Here is a 23,256-nt window from a genome sequence, read left to right on the forward strand (position 1 = left end):
CAACATCAGCAGTTTCTACAACTAAGTATTACTCGCAAGCTTTATTCCATCGAGACTGCGATACTTAACATTCAATCCACTTCAACATCCAGCATTTGTATCGGTATACAAGAAATGGACAACGCACGCTTCCCATCGTGCGCCTTGGATTTAAGAAATAATACTCACAGAACTAGGACAATCCATAGGAAGCAGGAAGGACATGCTTGTTAACACAACAACAAGATCAAAATACTTATTTTGAGGAGCTGAATCCTGCCTTCTACAAAGATTATTTCAAAAGCCAAAGCTGGTCTGCTGTAACGAATTACCATAAAACAGGCCAGCAGCACTACGACTGCGATTATCCTACAAGTGTTTAATGTCGAGGAGTATTTTCCTTTCCATTGATGGGACAGAGGAAACGTGGGTGCGGACACAGACACCTCATACACATCATTCAATGAGGTAGAAGCAAACTAGTTCTTATCAGGTTGTTCGGGTCTAGCTTGTGTGGAAAGGAAAAAAACCAACACCTTACAATTGGTTGTAATCTGCATTTATAGCACAGTTCCAAATATGTAATTTTTAAAAAATTTTTTGGCCAACATGGAAATCATTTACAAACCCACACAATCTACTGGCCCACCTATATTTCTCAAGTCCTCTGCTTTAGTCATCTTACAGTTTGAGTCCTCTCATGAAAGAAGTGCACGAAATGTTACTAAGAAGGGCTCCACAGCAAAATTTTCATGTTTACAAAAGCGGTTAAAAAGCAAACAGCATTTGATTTCAGTAAACTTGGTGGTCTAGCAGTACAGAAAAACCTTAGAAAGATTAGCGTAATCACCTTTTACCTCCTTTTTACGCTGACTTTAAACTTCTCTTAGTAGAATCATACAAAGCATGACAACTACTCAGCAAGGGGATTTACAAGCTCCCAGGAGCTTTTAAAGTTTTGCTTCCAGCTTACTAAACTAAAACTGGATACGCTTCTTCAGCTATTCTATCATACTTACACTACAAGCAGGACTGACCGTTTAGTAAAGGAGAAATCCTTCAGATGAGAGTTCTACGCCAACAGCAAAACTTCCCTGCCATTCTACACTCCAGATGCTCAAGAGACAGCGGCACAAACTACAGGCAGAAGCCCTTCACAACAAACCCTGAACTTTCAGTCACATTTTAGCTCCTAGGCAAAGCATAACAGCAAGGTATCAAAAATTAAGACGGGGGGAAAGTGCTTGGCCAGATCATAGCTTTCTCCTGCTACGTTATCATCCAAGAACGTTCAGGTGTTCAGACAGGTCAGCCCTAAACCACATACACTTTCAGCACTATGCCACAAGAACCCGAACCCAAGGAGACACAAACACATCCAAAGGACACACGCAACGCAAACAAGGTAACTTCCCTTACAACTTGCCAGCAAGCGCCGTGAGAGCTGGTGTTAATTAACAAATACTAAGCACTTCACTGCTATAGCGCGCACCCACACCGTAAGCGCATTCCTAAGGCAGACATCGATAAAAGCTCACTTCAGCCTATACGTGTTTACAGACAAACATTTAGTCCACCACGAAGTTACCAGTGTGGCGCTCCCCTGAAACAATCCGCGAGCGTGCTCCGTGTCTGTCTGCAGCTGGAAGCAACACACCAGGTGATCCTTCTTCCGGACTTTCAGAATCCGTCTGTAGAGCATAACACACGGGCGTGAGCATCGGTACAAATTCTCAACTCATTTCTACGCAAAATGTTCCTGCTAAGCCAACTTGCACAGCATGGAATCACAAAAGCCTTTGATCAGCCCCTTGGAAAGGGCACGTCAAGGCACAGTATATTGGAAAATCACAGCAGACTTGTGTGTTTTCAGATCTTGGGCAAAAACCTCACAACTCATCTAAACTAGTCTGTCACGCTGGCAAACTGCACAGCCGCAAGAGAGAATTAACACGGTAACTCGAGCTGTGGGTTGCGAACCCGTAACCGCAGGTCTGGGGGGGGCCCAACTTTCGACTGAACTCGTACCCGATACTCAAATTTGTGCTGATGTTCCCCAGGCACACGTCCTGCAGTGGGGAGCGAACACATTGCTACTCCCGGTTGCAAGGGCTGAACAAAGACAAGCAAGACAAAGCTTACAGAAACCAAGGCTCTACAAAAAAAAAAAAAAACCAAAACAACCCAGCAGCATTTGAGCCTTGTATTTTTAAGAAGCGGGTGGGGAAGAGTTCCTTCTTCCTCACAAGAAAAGTCAGAGGGCGTAAGCTACAGACTCTGCTCGCTTTCTTCTAACCCATTACCACAGACAGGAAGAACTAAAAGGGCAAACACAGCCAGCACGTGCGGTATCTCTGTTGAACATTACTCTCAAAAAGGGCCAAAAAGGTAGAAAGGCTCTTTCCCAAAGCAGCTCATCGTCTAGGCTGCAGACCCTAAGGGCAACCACTGAACACGTCAGCGGAACAGAGTTGTGTGGTGAAAAAGCAACAATCCCGCCAGCCCCGCTGAGAAGCTCAGACTATTTTAAGCAGCAAGAAACTTCACTGCCGCAATACTGTACTAGAAACCCAACTGCAAGGGCCAGTTGCCACGAGACCCAAATCATTAGCTCGACCTACCTTCACCCCAAGCCTCGCTGAGCAGCTAGCACACAGCACAAGTATTTCAAGGGCCCCCAGTTACAAACATACAGCAGAACCAGGAGAAGGGGAAATAAGCCTCAGCCGCGGCAGGGCCCAAGCTCCGAGTGCTTCTGGATCTCGCTCCCCACCCCCGCCCCACTGGGAACCCCGGTGTCCTTCACAGGGAATACCTCAGAATCCCAGGGAGATTCAGCATCTTCCTCTTCCTCTGCTCCCACTGCAGTCAGGGCACCTACAAACGCAGGAAGAGGGGAGACACTGAGCCCTTCTATTTCACTCTGCTTTTCCCCATCACCCCTGCGCCCAAAAGGTGCACAGCGGTTCTGTTGCTGAGGACAAACTAAGGAGCGAGTGTTGAATTCGAGGGTTTCTTCACACCCAGCACACAACATACCACGCTATTTCCTTTGGATCGCCACCTCTTGCCTCCTCTCCAGCAGGAGATGGCTATGCACAAAGCTTTGCTGCTAGAGAGGGACGCAACATTCTTCGCACAAGAAAAGCGAGCAAGACAGGAAGAAAATCCAGAAGATCATAAAAATACAAAAGGGTCTACTATTGATGAATCACAGGGCCAACCTCGCTTTTGGCATTTTCTCCTGTAGGTGACTCCTTTCACAAACTTTCATTGTCTATGTGCTACTCCTAGGAGCCTCTCCACCCAAGTACAGCAGCGGGTGGTCAGTCGGTCAGACAGATGGGGCTGCTCCTACTCTGCTTCCATGAAGGTACGCTTACCAGACTTCTTCTGTCACTTCACCAGTGTTCACTCAGGTCACAAACAGAAAAATGCAGGCAGCTTCCTACCATACAACTTGATATGCGCCATCACTCCCATCATGTAACATGGGCACCACAATTTTGCTTAGAAGATAGACTTAGATATTTTGTGGATGCAGGAGAGCTGTGACACCTCCCCTGTGCACAGCACAGGCTGAATGACCAGCTTTTCTGGTCAACCGTATCTGCCTGAAAGCTGGATAAAAGCAGACCTGCGAGCACCCAGGGTTTTCTTTTGTACGGGCCTTCTAAGGATGCAAGTCACATTCTCTGTTCAGAGTACGTAGGTGTCTTCGTCTTTCGGATTCTGTTTCAGAGTGCAGTCACTTCAAAACTAGGCGCCATGCTGCTAGAATGAAAAGCAACCCTTAACTCCTCTGCAGCCTTGCCCATCACGGTCAACGGGAAAGTTTTCAGCAGCAGCTATCTGAGCCTGAAGTCTCCCTTTTTAGGTAAGATTTTAACAACGTTGGAGCCCCTAAGAACCCTTTTCCATAGGGTTTAATCAATCTTGACATTTCTGTATGATGGGTACAGAACAAGGAAGAAGCAGGAAAGGTGAAAGGCTACAGTGTTCTTCTACCTGCAAAATTCCAGTTCTCATCGTGTCAGTAACTCCAGTCCGTAATTATTTTCTCCAACCACTGGAAAAATAACTCAAAAACATCAACTAAAAAGATAAGGACTTCTCCCATTAGCTGTTGCAAGTAAAATTTCTTCTTTCCTTGGAGCAGTAATTCACGAGTCTATTTTCTGCCAACACTGGCTTCTATTGGCTTCTGTCAACATTGTGAAAGAGGATGACTCCTCGCTGTCAAGAGTTCTTCGCTTTTAGCACAGGGAGAAATTCTTAGTCAAAACACTGGCAGAACCCTACTCCGAGGCTTCTGAAGAGACCACCATTCAAAAAAACGTATATAAAAAATTCACAGGGTAAACCAGATTCCAGTATTGTTGCCTGTCATCTATTGCTACCATGCATTTTTATTAACGGATGCCTGCAGTGCAGCGCACACAAAAAGATGCGAATCCCCCACCTTTTACTCTGTCTGCTCTTCTAGCTAGCATTGAAAAATGACTTCTGGTCATCTGAGTTCTTTCCAATTAGTCCTCACCTCTCCACTCTATTCTGAGGCTTCCCTCCTCATAAACTCTCTTACATAATGACTTTTTGCAGATTGCAGTGGACAGCAGCTACTCTTCTATACAGAAAACACGAGAACACCACTACTTTGCCTCAAAAAGAGATTTTAAGAATGTATTACTATGCGACAGTAACAAAGTAAATAGAATGGGAAATTCCAGCCCTCACTGAACATTTAATTGTGAAAGATACTGTACCTGTTCTCCAGATTTAGGAAATCAAGTTGTCAAGGATGGCATTTCAACCCTTTTAGAGTCAGAAATATTTGTGCTGCAGGAATCATGATGCTTTGCCGAAGCAACCTAAATTCCTTAAACCCAAATCCAAACATAAAATGTTTGAAAGAAAGAAATTTTTACATCTACACCTACTTCTTGGCACCTGACCTTCAAGGTAACATATGGCTAAAAACCAGCATGACGCAGCTGAATAAAGCCACGCAGGAAGAACAGCCGCCATGAAATGAGCCACGAAAAGGCAACCTTTCTGTGTCGGGAATATCGTAACATACTGGTCCGTTGTGGGGCTACGCTTCACATTACTGTGGAATACACGCATAACCAAAACTCAAGTTTTAACTGAACAACCTCTAACAAGTATTTGTGTGTCTTACCAGAACACCGTCACTGCAAAATAAAGGGCAAGAGAGGACCTGTTGCTTACCCATTGCAAATACAGGAGAGGGAGAAGAGCGAGAGGAGAAGGAGGAAGATACATCTCCTAGAGAGAAGTTTCATCTCTATTATTGTCAAAAGAACAACAATACTGGTTTTTTTCTTCGCCTAAAGCACAGATGCCAAAGAACTTGTAACTTCTAAGTAGAGAATACAAAGAGTTCCAAGTCCGCTTACTTTTCTGCATATCTGTTCACCTCTCTCTGGTTTATATTGTCAATAGCCAATTGCAGAAACTCTAAAACCTGAATGGCAAATTGTTTCTCATCCGATTAACAAGCGTGATTAATACAAAATACAACACAAATTATCAACTATACAAATCAATAAACCTCAGAACAAAGAAACAAAAAACCCCCATTAAGGTTACATACCCTCTCCCCAATACATAGCCGACCAGCTAGCCGCCTCAACTTTAGCCTTGTTTCCAAAGAAAAAAGAATTCCTGACAACACGCTGACACTCATTTCCTCCCATCTTGCCTCTCTTCCTCACCTCCCTCCCCTGCCTCTGAGCCTGCTGGTCATTTTCCATGAAACAAGAGAGGGAAGCCTCAGAGGAACGTGTTTGTACATGTTTCAAAACGACTGCCAGACAGGTAGAGATAAAGCCAGGCAAGTAATAATTCCTGCAAACTACAGCTACGGCACGAGCCCAAGAATTCCCCTTTGTGGCTCACCTGCAGCTCCTGGACAGCCTAGCCTACAGCCCCCTAGCCTGGAATCAGCCACAGCACATGCTCAAAGGACCAAGACAATCAGGAATGGGGGGGGGGGGGGGGGGGGGGGGGGGTTGAGCCCCTGAAAGAAAAGCAGACTTTCAGGACTGCCTGAAAAGGGGAGATGACAGCAAGTACGGTGTAGGAAGCGTACATCATGGAAGGGTATGGACAGTGCTGAACAGCAGGCTAGAGGAGGGAGCAAACGCATACACCGAGGTATATTTCAGCACACCACCTGCTCCCGGGATGCCTTGCTAGAGCCATTAATTTCGTATTAGAAAGAAAATTGCAAGTACAATGGGTCTGTTCATAAAAGAACACTACAAAGAGATTGTTATGAACACCTTCAACATCTTCTGCGTGTCCTAAACCAAATTCCTCCAACAGATCCGCAAAACAAATCAATCAGATGCTTTATTAAATACTCCCGTCTAGAAAGATTACGAAGCTAAACCCAGAACTACATGCCGTGAACATTACCTGATTTCTGCTGCATTTTTTTAGGAGAGGTTTCATTCATTTCCAAAACAGATGCAGGGGTCTTCAGCTATGAAAGACAACCCAATGACGACAAAAAAAAAAAAAAAAAAAAAAAAAAAATCAAACTTAAAGTAACTACATAATATTTAACGAGCAGGACAAGTAGTCAGTCTGACACAAACAAATACTTACCTGGGAATTGTCGGGGTTCTCCAAAATGCCTGGAGGTAAAAAAACGTTTTGGGAAGTGTTACTTCATTTAATTGAAGGTACCTTTCACTCCATTCAACATCAGCAGTTTCTACAACTAAGTATTACTCGCAAGCTTTATTCCATCGAGACTGCGATACTTAACATTCAATCCACTTCAACATCCAGCATTTGTATCGGTATACAAGAAATGGACAACGCACGCTTCCCATCGTGCGCCTTGGATTTAAGAAATAATACTCACAGAACTAGGACAATCCATAGGAAGCAGGAAGGACATGCTTGTTAACACAACAACAAGATCAAAATACTTATTTTGAGGAGCTGAATCCTGCCTTCTACAAAGATTATTTCAAAAGCCAAAGCTGGTCTGCTGTAACGAATTACCATAAAACAGGCCAGCAGCACTACGACTGCGATTATCCTACAAGTGTTTAATGTCGAGGAGTATTTTCCTTTCCATTGATGGGACAGAGGAAACGTGGGTGCGGACACAGACACCTCATACACATCATTCAATGAGGTAGAAGCAAACTAGTTCTTATCAGGTTGTTCGGGTCTAGCTTGTGTGGAAAGGAAAAAAACCAACACCTTACAATTGGTTGTAATCTGCATTTATAGCACAGTTCCAAATATGTAATTTTTAAAAAATTTTTTGGCCAACATGGAAATCATTTACAAACCCACACAATCTACTGGCCCACCTATATTTCTCAAGTCCTCTGCTTTAGTCATCTTACAGTTTGAGTCCTCTCATGAAAGAAGTGCACGAAATGTTACTAAGAAGGGCTCCACAGCAAAATTTTCATGTTTACAAAAGCGGTTAAAAAGCAAACAGCATTTGATTTCAGTAAACTTGGTGGTCTAGCAGTACAGAAAAACCTTAGAAAGATTAGCGTAATCACCTTTTACCTCCTTTTTACGCTGACTTTAAACTTCTCTTAGTAGAATCATACAAAGCATGACAACTACTCAGCAAGGGGATTTACAAGCTCCCAGGAGCTTTTAAAGTTTTGCTTCCAGCTTACTAAACTAAAACTGGATACGCTTCTTCAGCTATTCTATCATACTTACACTACAAGCAGGACTGACCGTTTAGTAAAGGAGAAATCCTTCAGATGAGAGTTCTACGCCAACAGCAAAACTTCCCTGCCATTCTACACTCCAGATGCTCAAGAGACAGCGGCACAAACTACAGGCAGAAGCCCTTCACAACAAACCCTGAACTTTCAGTCACATTTTAGCTCCTAGGCAAAGCATAACAGCAAGGTATCAAAAATTAAGACGGGGGGAAAGTGCTTGGCCAGATCATAGCTTTCTCCTGCTACGTTATCATCCAAGAACGTTCAGGTGTTCAGACAGGTCAGCCCTAAACCACATACACTTTCAGCACTATGCCACAAGAACCCGAACCCAAGGAGACACAAACACATCCAAAGGACACACGCAACGCAAACAAGGTAACTTCCCTTACAACTTGCCAGCAAGCGCCGTGAGAGCTGGTGTTAATTAACAAATACTAAGCACTTCACTGCTATAGCGCGCACCCACACCGTAAGCGCATTCCTAAGGCAGACATCGATAAAAGCTCACTTCAGCCTATACGTGTTTACAGACAAACATTTAGTCCACCACGAAGTTACCAGTGTGGCGCTCCCCTGAAACAATCCGCGAGCGTGCTCCGTGTCTGTCTGCAGCTGGAAGCAACACACCAGGTGATCCTTCTTCCGGACTTTCAGAATCCGTCTGTAGAGCATAACACACGGGCGTGAGCATCGGTACAAATTCTCAACTCATTTCTACGCAAAATGTTCCTGCTAAGCCAACTTGCACAGCATGGAATCACAAAAGCCTTTGATCAGCCCCTTGGAAAGGGCACGTCAAGGCACAGTATATTGGAAAATCACAGCAGACTTGTGTGTTTTCAGATCTTGGGCAAAAACCTCACAACTCATCTAAACTAGTCTGTCACGCTGGCAAACTGCACAGCCGCAAGAGAGAATTAACACGGTAACTCGAGCTGTGGGTTGCGAACCCGTAACCGCAGGTCTGGGGGGGGCCCAACTTTCGACTGAACTCGTACCCGATACTCAAATTTGTGCTGATGTTCCCCAGGCACACGTCCTGCAGTGGGGAGCGAACACATTGCTACTCCCGGTTGCAAGGGCTGAACAAAGACAAGCAAGACAAAGCTTACAGAAACCAAGGCTCTACAAAAAAAAACAAACCCCAAAACAACGCAGCAGCATTTGAGCCTTGTATTTTTAAGAAGCGGGTGGGGAAGAGTTCCTTCTTCCTCACAAGAAAAGTCAGAGGGCGTAAGCTACAGACTCTGCTCGCTTTCTTCTAACCCATTACCACAGACAGGAAGAACTAAAAGGGCAAACACAGCCAGCACGTGCGGTATCTCTGTTGAACATTACTCTCAAAAAGGGCCAAAAAGGTAGAAAGGCTCTTTCCCAAAGCAGCTCATCGTCTAGGCTGCAGACCCTAAGGGCAACCACTGAACACGTCAGCGGAACAGAGTTGTGTGGTGAAAAAGCAACAATCCCGCCAGCCCCGCTGAGAAGCTCAGACTATTTTAAGCAGCAAGAAACTTCACTGCCGCAATACTGTACTAGAAACCCAACTGCAAGGGCCAGTTGCCACGAGACCCAAATCATTAGCTCGACCTACCTTCACCCCAAGCCTCGCTGAGCAGCTAGCACACAGCACAAGTATTTCAAGGGCCCCCAGTTACAAACATACAGCAGAACCAGGAGAAGGGGAAATAAGCCTCAGCCGCGGCAGGGCCCAAGCTCCGAGTGCTTCTGGATCTCGCTCCCCACCCCCGCCCCACTGGGAACCCCGGTGTCCTTCACAGGGAATACCTCAGAATCCCAGGGAGATTCAGCATCTTCCTCTTCCTCTGCTCCCACTGCAGTCAGGGCACCTACAAACGCAGGAAGAGGGGAGACACTGAGCCCTTCTATTTCACTCTGCTTTTCCCCATCACCCCTGCGCCCAAAAGGTGCACAGCGGTTCTGTTGCTGAGGACAAACTAAGGAGCGAGTGTTGAATTCGAGGGTTTCTTCACACCCAGCACACAACATACCACGCTATTTCCTTTGGATCGCCACCTCTCTTGCCTCCTCTCCAGCAGGAGATGGCTATGCACAACAGCTGACACAGCTACAAGCAGCAGTGAACACGGGTTTGTGTCACGCTCAGGAAGAGGCTCCCCCACGCTGCAGCCCTGTGGCATAGTGTTCTAGGTCACCTGCTCTCCAGTCTACAGCTCCAGAATTTTCCACTGACTACCACTATCCACTGTACAAGAAGTACCATAGAAACACCACCCGACACATCTTCACGCTAAGATCAGCAAGAAACAATGCTCCTTTTGTAGCGCTACCAGAAAAGATCTTCCTTGCCTAGCAGTTTTTACCCTGCACCTTCCCAGAAGGTAGACACCTAAGCATTGCCATTTAAAAAGAGGAGAGGCTCACAGCCCAAAATCTCACCCCAAACACACAACTTGTCTCTATCTCAGGGGCCAACATCCCAATCTCTTCTCTACTAGGCACACGCAAGGCTCAGTCTCAGTAGGTTCCTGGCCAGATTAAACTATCTTCATTTCTCTGTTTTAAGCTAGTCCGTTAGGTAAAACTGATTCAGGATTCGCTCTCGTGGAGACACGCACACAAAAATGGGAAAGGAGCTAGGGACCAGTGAGGGCACCCGTCCTAGCAGAGGGGAACTGCTGGTTCCAGCCTCAGCTAGGACTACTTACACTGTGCCAAATGCAGGCTTATGCTAAAATGCACCGACAGAAGAGCACGTATAGGCACAACACCTGGAATACAGCAGGTTCTGCCAGGCCCGCTCTGTAGCATTTGATCAGCAGCTACACACGCTCTGGTAACATCTACCACACCACTCTACTCTCTGCAGACAGACAATGCAAAGTGTGCCTTCTCCTCCTGCTCCAAGACCCGAGGTGAGTACCGGAGTGCTCAGCCCTGACTGACGGGGCAATGCTTTCGAGCACACACAAGTGTGGCACTGGAGAGACTTTCTACGTTTTAAAACTGGACAAGGTGAGGCACTGGAACAGAACAGCTTTCTCTCAGATTGACTCAAATCTTTCCCAGGCTTCAGCCAAGAGCAATCACAACTTTTCAGTCTGACAGCACGGGCCAGAAAGGGGAATACTACTGTCACACCAAGACTCTCTAATCCTCCTCTTTTTCAACCGTGCGTTTTGTTCTGATCGCTTCAGGGAGAACACAGCAACAAAACCAAGAATGACACCTGCTCCATTTAGCATCGTTTGGAATCCAAGGCCACAATTTGTTCTTCAGGAACGAACGAAAAGGAACAAAAGCTACTTTCCTCCTTGCCAATGCCCACTAGGGTTCACAGGCAAGGGAAAAACTTACTGTTTCAGAAGTCAAGCACCATTTCAGTTCATTTACTGTGCATTAATATTTATAGAGGAAGAACTGGGATCAGTATTTACTAACTCACTTCTCTCACCAGTGTCGTCTTTGGAAGCACTGTGGACTTGATGGCTATCATTACAAATAGAATTTTTCACACCCTCAACAACTGCAGTTCGTAGCTCCTCACCAGTGTTTTCCTTTTCCTGCTCCTTCTCCTCTTCTTCCCGTTCAGGTGATTTTTCCTAGAAGAGATTGACCAAACAGCTGGAAATAGCAGAAACAAGCACCTTCTTAGCCACCCATCGACAACTTTAAAAATGCTTTTCCTGTGTAAGACAACAGGGAAACTTTGTCGAGCTTTGTTTTACAACACCTTCAGTTTTTCCATGGGAATCTCTGAGGAGACAGCAATGACATTAGCCCTAAGTCATTAGCCCTGGCTCTGCAAAGCTCCTGAGAAGCAATTCTTCCTGTCAGCCTAACTCTAGCTTTCATTTCAGTTACATTGTTTTGGAACACGCTCCTTTTCCTCTACTTTGCTCCAGGAAAATCACTAACTTCCTGCTCTCAATCTGACTCAAACTTGTTGGTTCCTCACTTTCAGCCATCACACCAGGTATTTTACTAAATAGCAATAAATCTTGACAGATAAAAAACTGTACATACAGCTGAGAAAAACTGAATTTATTTCAGAAAAATTATACTGCCTATTTGTTTTCCTGCAAAACCACTGCAACCAATTAAAAAAATATTGAAAATACTGCCCAACGCTGTTCTTATACCTAAGAAACTGCTTTGGCTAGGAGTAAAGGCATTTTCTAATATAAAAAAAGGAAGATCAAAAGATGGATATACGTGAAGTATTAACAGAAATCCAGTTTACCTTTTGGTTCTTACCTTTATTACCCTTAGAAAATACCTTTGTGATTGAATCATCCTTATATAACTTACTTTGGTGCTCGAGTGAAATGCTGCTCTTACGTTTTCTTCATGCCTATTCAAGCACAAGTGTTCACTTCCTTGTTTCAGCGCTTCACACACTTTATTATCTACTTCACATTGCTCTTCTTCTGTATCTTCATCATCCACATGTTCAAGAAAGACAGAGTTTGGTCTTTGACTTTCAAGCATTGGTTTTTTTCCTGCTGACAAAGAACTATTATCACTTTCAAAGCCATTACTGAAGCTTGACTTTTTCTCCTTAAGACCACAACTATCTGAGAGAAGCTGAGGTGTCTCTTTTTTCCAGTTTGTCATCTCAGAGTCATCATTTCTGTGAAACTTCACCCGAATCATGCTTTTCTTGTTCCAACTTTCTTGTTTATCTTGCAAATTATTTCGATTTTGAAAGACAGTTTGCTTTGGTACCGACTTGCAAGATACTTCATTATTCACCGTCTTTGGAGACATGGCAGTTATGTCAAAACAACAAAAGGAGTTATGGAAACGGCAACAGGCATGTTACCAGATTAATGGAGTAATCTGGGAATGTCTGGAAAAGGAACCAAGTCAAGGATGGGCAGGATGGAGGAAGGACTTGGCCAGGGACAGAGGCTTAGGAGGGGATTAATAGCTTCGTTTTAACAACATGACTTACGTTTTCTGAAGTGACTAAGTGCTGTGTTTTCAAAATGCTACTTTTCTCATTTACCATAGGAAAAGAAATGTTTAAAAAACGACTTAGCAAATCTACTTTTATATATTAGCATACTATGCAATCTTTTCCAAATAGCTTACTGTTTTTCCTGAACTGCTGGGAAACATTCATTAAGAATGTCAAGTTTGGCTTCTGCAGCTTCTGTAAATAAAGAAGCCAAAAAACAATTATTTTTTTAAAAAAAACCACTAACGACAACAACAAATCTTTTGTTCACATCAAATCTTGAACACTAAATGTCATCAGGCTGTCCTTTTGATAATGGTCAGGTGCTGGCTCCATCCTGTACTTCTAAGTACAAAAACACTCCTCACGTATGCAATTCAGTGAGTATTTCACCCCCCAAAATACCGTGCAGGCACCCTTCTGAAAATTGTGCCCAAAACTATGGTTACATGCATAGCAGTTCTAAAAAATCCGGGTTTAATATTTGTAGTACTTCAGTAAAATTCAGTTATATTTAAGATCGCAGCTTCTGGATGCTTACTTGCAAGTGTGCACAAGGGAAGTAACTGTTAAGAACCCTAGACTTACTGCGTTAATTAGTCCCTGCAAGTACACTCACCAGAATATCCTGAAATTTCAAAAACATGCCCAAAAAATGCATAATTTATATTTAAATCAGTGCAAGAAAATGAAATCATGTTAAAACCAAACATGCTTGCATCTCCAGTATTGCAGAGTAGGTTGAATTAGAACACCTGTTCCTCATCGCTGCAGAATCCCAGAGCAACAGAACTGATGCTCCAGACATCACTGCAGAAGTTAATAATTCTTCAGAACACTAGCAAAAAAAAAAATAGGCCTGAGAGCTTGTAGCTGACAAAAAGAATACTGCCTAAGCATATTCAAAAAAAAAAAAAAAAAAGAGGGAAAACATGCAGTGTGAGATTACATGCAAGCACAGAATGCCATCTCAATAGAAGAAAAAAAGATGACCCGTTTGAGTAACTCATCCGCTGAGCACTCTTGAGTAACCTGAGGAGGAGGAGAGGAGAACTAGGTGATGAAGAATTTCAGTACATCTTCATTAAAAAGTGCCCTTTATCAGTTAGGATTCTATCACGAAATCTACAGGAAACATTAACAGTGTTTGAGGAAGAACAGAGCAGGTTATATTAGTAACTTATAAACTTAAAATCTGACTCAAATGACCAAGAACAAACAAAACTGTGGGGGTTTATCTCGTCGCCTATGGCTCTTTTGCCTCAAACCACAAATCTGCTGCATGCTCTGCCACAGCTACAGGTCTTTTAGGAAAAACTCACAGCAGAAAAAAGGCTGGCAGGTCAGAGACTGCTTCTAAGGAGAAAACAATATTGGCTAGAACTGTAGTTTCTTTCAATCCCCCAGAAAACTTGCCTTCAGATCACTTATTTTTACAGGACATTTACTGTAAATACACCATACCTTGGGAGAAAAATCGAGCTCTTCCTCAGAAGCACGCCAACTGACATCGCTCCCCTCTTTCTCCAAGCTTCTTAAAAAGTAAAGCAAAATGAGTACTGCGTCTCTCCAATCATTCCTCAGGTATGTGCTGGGTATGTTTAAAGTCTTACCCGATTGAGTCTCCTTGCGACAAGTCGTCTGTTGCTGTTCAAACATTAATTGACATGTTGAAATTAGATTTGGCATGCTAAAAACCAACCAGCACATACAAACATTTAACCTGGACAACTCTACATGTCATAGCAGAATGAAACTTTGGGGAGTCAACTTTACATAAGACAGCATGAATGAATGAATGCTTTTCCAAACAACTGCTTTTTCAAGTCACACTGAATTGACAAAACAAAAAAGACTAGAGTTATATCTCCTTTGAACTTTTATACCTAAAAGTTTAAGAACTACCTCTAAACTAAAAAAAGCCCAGCATAGCATGAATAGGCTACGTTAATAAACAGTTAACAAAATACTGGTGCTTTAGCAAGACAGTAAATAAATGAACTGCTGAAGTACTCATACTGCACACACAAGCACACACTGTTGACAGAGATTTTACTGGTTTATATACTCTACTAGCTGGTGCTCTACCCACTTACAGGTTATCCTGAAAAGGTAAAAAACATCAAAAAGCATAACCAAGATCTAATGCCTATCCTCAGGTAGAAAAATCCCCAGCAGGTCTCTATGCTGCACCAAAAAGGATAGTCAACAGGCAAGACAGGCGTAACCAGGGCAATCTATACTACGCTCCAAGCTTTCATCAATTAAGAAAGCAACTGGCACACAGGACCACAGGATAAATCAGGTCACAAGGGACCTCGGCAAGTCTCTCAGCCAACCGCCTCCTCAAAGCGGACTCAGCTCTGAGGTCAGACTAGGCTCACAGGAATTTTCCAGTCTGATCTTGAACCATTCAAGGAGGGAGACTGCACAACCTCTCTGTTTTACTGTTCTCACCATGGTGAAGCTGCCCACATTCCATTAGAAATTCTCTTGTTTCCATTTATGCCTCTTGTACCTTTGCTTCCTGTCACGCACCACTGGGAGGCACCTGTCTCCGGCTTCTCCTCACACGTGCTGCAAGCTGCTGCTGGGTCCCCTTCAAAGTCATCTCCTCTCTACACTGAACAAGCCCAGTTCCCCCAGTCTCTCCCCAAAAGGCAAGTAGTCCTGCTCCTGGCAAAGTTTGATGGCCCTCCACCGAACTCGCTCACGGATGAAAGACCACTCTCTCTTGCACTGGGGGCTCAAAATTATACCCAGGGAGCTGGACACAAGCCAGGGACTGCCAGGTAGCAGCGTACAATCCCCTCCCTCAGTCTCCTGGCTACGCTGCTCTTCATACCGCCCAGGACACCGTTAACCCTCTCAGCCGGCAGGGCACCCTGCTGGCTCATTCTCAGCTCACTTTCTGCCAAGACCCTCTGGCTATTCCCAGCAAAGCAGCTCTCCAGCCAGGCAGCTCCAGCACGTGCTGTAGCAAATGGTTGTTCCTTTCCATGTGCAGGACTTGGCATCTGCCCTTGCTGAATTCTGTTAAGACAGGCCTGACAGCCCATTTACCCAGCTTGTCAAGATCCCTCTGAACGGCAGCGTGGCCCAGATGCACATGTTGCAAACTCAACCATAGCGCACTCTAGCACACCACTGATGCACTAAAGAAACCTGAACTCTAGGAATCCAGCCTGAAGAGTGCGAAAACCTCTCAATTATCAACACCTAAGATGAAATAAAAGGCCTCTTCAATTCCCAGGACAGAAAGGAAAAAAACAAATAGAGCCTCCACATCGTATCTATTTCAGCACTCCTCAAGTCCTCGATAATTAGTTCTCGTTAACTATCATCACAAAATGAAGTTGCTTATAAATAGGAGATTGGTAGCCTTCTATAAAGTTGTATGATGAGAGCCAAACCGAGGTCTTAGACAAAATCATTAAAAGGAAAAGAAAACAAAGGGCATATCATGTTGAGTAAGTTATCTGAACTTTTGCTTTCCATGTATAGTAACTTCAAGCAATGATCAAAACCAGTTCCCATTCTCCTTTAAAAAGCAAGAGAGAAAGTTTATGAGATAGTTTTCAGACAGATCTTGATGCCCTACCGTAGAAGTGGGATCTAGAAAAGTAGTATCTAGGGATCACTTGTTTCTACTTTAATTGAAGTCCATTTTCATTTTGGAGTAACAGAAGAGCTTTTTTTTTTAAATAATATTATTTACTATCACTAATGACACAAAGCAATCACTCAATTCAGTAATAAAGGACCTGTGCAAAACATGCCAACAAAAAGCACCCCAAGCCTGCTCTCAAACCTAATTTATAAAACCAAAACCATCAGAATAGAGACCTCCAAGATAATAAACATCACAGGTGTGTTAGTATTTGTACATCACGCAACATGTTTCACAGTTGAAATGCTACTGTATAGAATACCTTTCTTTGGTTTTCCCGTTCTTGATGTCTGGCTAGGAGATTGTGGCATTCCTATATCCATTTAGGGAAAGCCTTTTCAAGGACAGACCAAACAAGGACACCAGAATAAATGTGAATTCCCAGAAATTCAGAAAACCTAACCAGTACATTAACAAAGCTGTAGCAATGGGAGAATGTACTGTGACCATCAGCCTACTCTACAGTTACAAGAAGTAGAAGCCAAACCTATCACAACCTACAGAACTCTACTCTTAAGGGACAGTGTCAAACAGTGTAACTTCATTTACTTGCTCCATTGTAGAATACCTATATTCCAATATTTTGAAACACCGAAACAGATTCGTGGCAGTTTACTGTCCTGCCAACTTTGCATTTCTCTCAGCTTGACTAGTCCTTGCCCAGCACTGACTACCAATGCAATTCCTTCGTATTTGTAGAGTGTTTTATACATACAGCACACTTAAAATCCCTCCGTCTAAGCATCCCAAAAATCTGTAGGTGCCAACAAACTTTGGAGATATGCTAGCCAGTTGTGTCAGCTGGCGCCTGATGCAGACACAGCCCCCTCCTACCTCAGTTTGAGGTAAAAGCCCTGCATATATTGATTTGACCATGCTGAACTGTTCACAGAGAGAAGCTACGCCACCAGCCAGAACGCAGGCATGACAAGCAGTCAGAGTGAATACCCTGTTCCCCCAGGGCTATAGGGCAGGCCACAACTGGACCAGAACGGGTGCACTGACTGCTGTGAGTGTCATGCATGTGTGCTTGTGTGTGTACGCGTGTCTATGTTGTGGAACAGAAGCTTTAGAATACAAATCACCATCTGCCTGCTCTACCCATCCTACTTAGTAAGAATGGTGTGGTTCTGTTATTGCAGCTACCCAACACCAAACGTCTGTGTGACAAGGCCATAACATTTGCCTCAGAGCAACAGGGAGTCCTGCTTATATTGATGTTACCACAAATACATGGAATGGACGTGGCAAGAGGACTCCTATCAAAAACACACACGTAAGAGTGAAAAAAAGGACCTCAAGATTGTTTCTCATTCCTTCTCCATTTCTCAATTTTCTTAAAAGGTGATACAGCAGATATAAAGCACACTGAAGCACTCGTTTCTTTTCCAAGAGCTCTATGACGAAAAACCAATGGTTTCTGTAGGAACAATACACCAATACGCAGTGCAGCAGCTAAAAAAAGCTGCCACTGAAGACATACTAGAAATCTGAACCCTCGCTTTTAGAAAAAATGCATAATTACTTTTTGCCAAAGAAATTTCAACTTCAAATCTGAAAAGTCTGTCATTCGATATGCTAGAGGTGGAAGCCATTCATTTGGAGGTTTTTGCAAGTCTGTCTGTAATCAACAAAAAGGTTCGTGTTCTGACAAAAAGTATACACTCAAATAAGCATGAGCCAACTTCTTAAATATACCGACTTGCTCACTAGAGGCGAGTATTTTGAACAATGTTCAACAAGTGCAAAAGTAGCAAAAGGAGGAAGGACTACATTGAAGATCCCAGAAAAATAGGAATGAAGAGCAAGATTAAAACAAAGAATTCAAAGTGGGTATTCCTCCGTTGTCTCAAGATCAGTCTAGCTTCTCCTCTAACAGGGGCTTCAAAGCTTTTACTGCAGCCTGTCAAAGGGACTCAGGATGCAGGACCTGTGCTTTGTGGGTGCAAGCAAGAGACCGCAGAATCAATGCCACCAAGTGTTCCCTGCATGCTACTAATCCCTCTCACTCAGCAGGCCGGGGTCATTTTCCAGGAGACTGAGCACAAGGAGAAAAAGATTCGTACTACTCAAGAAAAACAAGCCCTACTATGAACAGTTTGAGAACACAGCACACTTTCTCTTCCCAAGTCCTTAACCCACATAAATATGCTCTTCACACTTACTATGCCTCTTCAAGTGAGGATTTCCCATAACATTGTGGACTTATGCTAGTAGTATTACTGTCTTCAAGGAACCGAGCAAATCACTTGGTTCAAGAACCCCTATTTCCCTGAGGGCATATCAATTTTGGAATCACACAACAGTATTATTCTTCAAGCCACATATTTTAAAATAACCCGGGCCTGTCAGTCATCACAATGTGGTACCACAGCAATTATCTATGTGCACAGGAGGCAGCCACAGAGTGCTGTTTGGGTAAAAGCAACATTTTGTTGATTAAACTACCTGTACCAAGCCCTTTCCAAAAATAAAATAAAATATAAAAACCTCCGCATCTTCCTTCAGTCTATCAAGAAACTTTACACATCGCTGACTAGATCAAAATAACTAGTCCCAAGTCAAAGGAACAAAGTTTGGCTCTAAATTAAATTCCCCTATCTGGGAAAAGTGAACTCGGAAAAATAGCCCATGTTTTGCTCATATTTCACGACATATTTAAAAAAGGAGTAATAAACTGTGTTTGAACACTGTCTGCTGCCCATTTGCCACAAAGTTCTGATGTAACACCCTTAAAAAAACCAGAAAGGATAGAACTTCCCACTGTAGGGCCTGAGATGTAAAGTACAAGAAGTTCGATCTATATTAAAAGATTAGTTTTCTAAGATTCCTCTAGGGCTATATGAGCTCATAAGCATAGACTGGATCTTAAAAATTAAGGAGTTGTTTGTTTGGTTTTTTTAATTTAAAATGAACTCACTGAAGGAGCTAATTTTTTGATAACAAGGCAATTCAATTTTTTTTCTGGATCACAAGTTAATATGGACTTTTTAACGTTTATTTCATAAAATTACTGGAAGTAGAAGTGTTATTTATTTTTACTGGAATCAAACTATGTCCATGAAGATACAGTACACACAGAAGTTGCATTATTGTTTCTAACCAAGTGACTTTTCCAAGACGATTTTTCCTAAGTATGTCTCTACAGCACCTACACAGAAACAACCGTAACTGATGCTGAGAAATAAGACAACTCACTAAAAGCAGCTTAGTGCAGGTGAAACCATTAATATTAAAACACCACTGCACAAACTCAGTGGAAATCAACAAGACATGTACAGTCCTGCTAACTCATCTGTTGCTTCCCAATCACAGGAAGATGAACAACTACTCAGGATGAACCTTTTGCAATTTGTTTTCACAATCTGAATGGCCATCTACAGGTACAAGTACACACCCCAAACCCAAAACCACTCACCTAGTTCCTTCCCTGTCCCCCTTCTCTCTCGGTATGAAAACCTAGACAGATGGGCAATCTGGCAGGCAGAACGCAACAACCCCGTACGTGGGCCCGTAGCACACAAACCGCAGCTGTCCTCACCCCTGACAAGAAGCACCTCCAACCAGCAACAAGTCAGCATATTCACAAAGCTTCTTGTGCTACTCCACCTGATGCCTCCCCTAAAGTCAACGGCGAACACAGCGAGCGCTGACAACACAAACCCCCTAAAGAAAAGGCCACAGTGATTTTCCTCGTGAGCTCCTGCGTGATTAAAGATCCTACCTCCTCTGTCCACAGCAGGTGCACCCAACGTCAAGCCAGCAGCTCTGGCCCGGTGAGGAATGCCAGGTACTGTGTCGCCTTGTGCACCACCTTCGTCTCTGTCTCCCCGGAATGCGTATGCCACCAGTTGTGTACAAAGACTATATAGGGAAAGAGAAGAAACGTATTTGGTAAAAACAACCACATACTTGCTTATACAGTTTAATAGAACAGTTAACAGCCACTTATCCACCCTACACGTATTCATAGCCGTAGGAATTCATATACTTGTATGCATTCACTGAGAGTAATACACACAGAACTTACTGCACGGCTACTACCTACTTCAATATTCACTACAGTCACGTTCACTCTAGAGGTGCATATCCACACCTATGAAGCTATTAGCTCCAGCTCGGCACAGTATTTTCAGCCTAGCTGTTAAGCACACATAACCACCTTAGAGAAGGGATACGCACAGGTACAAAGCTATCCATAAGAGGGGTGAAACTGCTTAAGATTTTAACAAAAGGGATATGTTAGATCTCTGAAAGAAAAGGCTGGTAGTTCCTGCTCATTGTAGTGGAAGTCAGTAAGGACAATGGTGCTGGTCTGAGGAGAGGACTGACATGCATTTCAGTTTGCCACGTTCTACCTCTGGGTAACTGTAGGATACAGACGTGTTTTAGAGTTTGTATTGGGCAGGTGCAAGTTTAGCATCAAAACTTGACATCTAACAGACAATTCGGGGCGGAAATTTTCTTCAACATCCAGATTAATAGTAGACACAGGGAACAATACGTATCAGAAGACGTCGCCGAGCACTGTCTGTCCTGAAGCTTTCAACACACCATTAAACCTTGCTGCTATTACCAAAAACATTCAAAAGCCACACTGACAACTGACAACCTATTCTAACAATAAAGTCAAAAATTTACCTAGAATATCCATGAGTAACAGCATAATCCTCAGCTGTCCATCCGTTACTGTCTTTATGGAAAAGATCAGCACCATATCGAAGAAGAACTTTTATTAAATTAAGCTGTCCACCAGATGCTGCAGTCATAAGTGGGGTTCTGAAACACCAAAAATATGTTATGAAGTAGATCATTTGACACAGACACTGTAATTATTTTTATTCCTGTTTGCTCTCAAAAACTACTGTCCTCATTACTGAATGAGCAAAAGAAAAAGCAGTTTTCATTAAATATTAAGAGCAACCATAAAATGCAAGAGGGAGTCAAAACAAGCAAACGTTCGATCTTCAGACAAAGCTTCCACATAGACAACACTCACGTACAAACTACGCCACTATGCAGGAGATGTTTTTTCAAATTGAGGCAGTGCTGCTGAGCTAACAGCATGTTTCCTGCCAGAAGGGCCACCACAGACAATGCCTTCTTGTAACCCTCAACGAGGAAAGCACCCACTGAGGTATGACAACAGCCAAGCGCAGATGTGCTTTCACAAGTCACACAGAAATAGCTGCTGTGTGGCTCCCCGGGTTTTTTCAGAGCTCACTCTCATGCCTCTGATTAATCCAACCTAAAGAATACTAAAGAGACCCATGCAGAGTTTTGACAAACCACTCACCTTTCACAGTGATCTCGAGCATGCACATCAGCTCCTCTCTGCAGAAGAAACTCTGCTATATCTTCATGACGTTCAGAGATAGCAAGAATAAGCGGAGTGTTTCCCTCCTGAAAGGACAGATAAATACATTTAAAAATAAAAGAAAAAAAACCCTACAAGAGAAATACTAGTACAACTTTTTGAAAGAACTTCTTCAACAAATACAAAAATTTACCTTATTCCGAGCATCAATATTGGCATTATGCTCAAGTAACAGCCCCGCTACGGTTGTATTAGGAGATCGGACAGCAAGGTGAAGGGCAGTGTTGCCGTCAGCATCCGCCAGATGGGGGTTGGCACCGTGCTCTAGCAGAATAGCTACACATTCTTCTTGCTGGCACTGTACAGCCTGGGAACAACACGCAAAAAAGGAAGAACTGCCAGCACTCTGTTACAATTGCCCCAGCTTCCCAATGCTGGAAAATAAGAGCACCTTCAAAGCTGAGCTAACATATGCCTATTCCACGCTGATTACAACATGCATGCTTCTACACAGAGCTGTGTAAAGAATCCTTCCAGCCACCTCTCATTTAATGCACAGTTGACAAGCCCCACTTGAAAGAGCATAACATATTCCACATACCTTCATCAGTGGTGATCTGTTGTCACTGTCAGTAAGATTTAGTTTACACTTGTTTTCTATGAGATATGTAACAACATTCACATGGCCATTCGCAGAAGCGAGATGCAGAGGTGTCCTAAAAGTTAAACATATTAAATTAGCACAAACAGACAACTAGAGAAATAATTTCAGGCTGTGGTAAATTGTTATGACCACAAGTTTCACTTTGCACAAAGCAAGCTTAAGAAAAGATTTCTCATTCTGTTACCAGTAACAGCAGTTGCGCACCAAACACCCGAGACTGGCCAGCAAAACCCCTCCGCAGCATCTGCTTAGTAAGGTGCCATTTCCTTCACTCTAGAACTTAATCTGCACAGATTCCTGTGCCCAGGTGGTGGTCACTGCCTCCAGCAGGACTACACCTGTGGCACAGCAAAAAAGACCAAAGCTTGGGAATCTGAGAACTATGGCAAGCAACCCTCTAAGTTCTAGGATTATTCACGTGCCAGAAGTGTCTCAGAGATGTAGATGGGCTTTATATAAAGAGTATTAGCGTTTCCCTGCACTTCGAGGATTTCTGCTTTTTCTCTAGCTTGCTTACTACTGCAACAAAACCAAGTACTCACTTGCACCAAGGTGCCCCCCATTACATGCAGCAAACCAGACAGCAGAACGCTGTAAGCCTGAGTACAGGAAAGTAATACCCGACCCTTCAGATACGTGTAACTACGATAGTCATAATAAGCCTACTACAGAGGAAGTCCTCTCCAGGGAGGGAATACTGTGTTTCCATAATACATGACCAGCATAAGAAAATGAAACTCTTTTCTTCAAGTTAAAGCCTTGCCAGAGGAAAAAAAAACAAACAAAAAACCCCTCCTTCAAACCACAGAACATCTTAGGTCTGATGTCAATTAACCAGCCTACTTATACTGAAAGAAATTGCCCAGAAAGTCCTTGCATGTGTTTCCCCCTAAATCAGAGGCACAAATCAGCACAAGCTTCACTCTGTGCAAAAGCAAAGCACCT

At 43.4% G+C, this 23,256-nt stretch overlaps 1 pseudogene; it reads right to left on the bottom strand.

Moving 5' to 3' along the window:
- Positions 1–23,256, bottom strand: part of LOC129734560 (ankyrin repeat domain-containing protein 26-like) — a 63,667-nt pseudogene that overhangs the window by 36,993 nt on the left and 3,418 nt on the right.

This window comes from Falco cherrug, chromosome W (genome assembly GCF_023634085.1).
Source record: "Falco cherrug isolate bFalChe1 chromosome W, bFalChe1.pri, whole genome shotgun sequence".
Lineage (NCBI taxonomy): Eukaryota > Metazoa > Chordata > Aves > Falconiformes > Falconidae > Falco > Falco cherrug.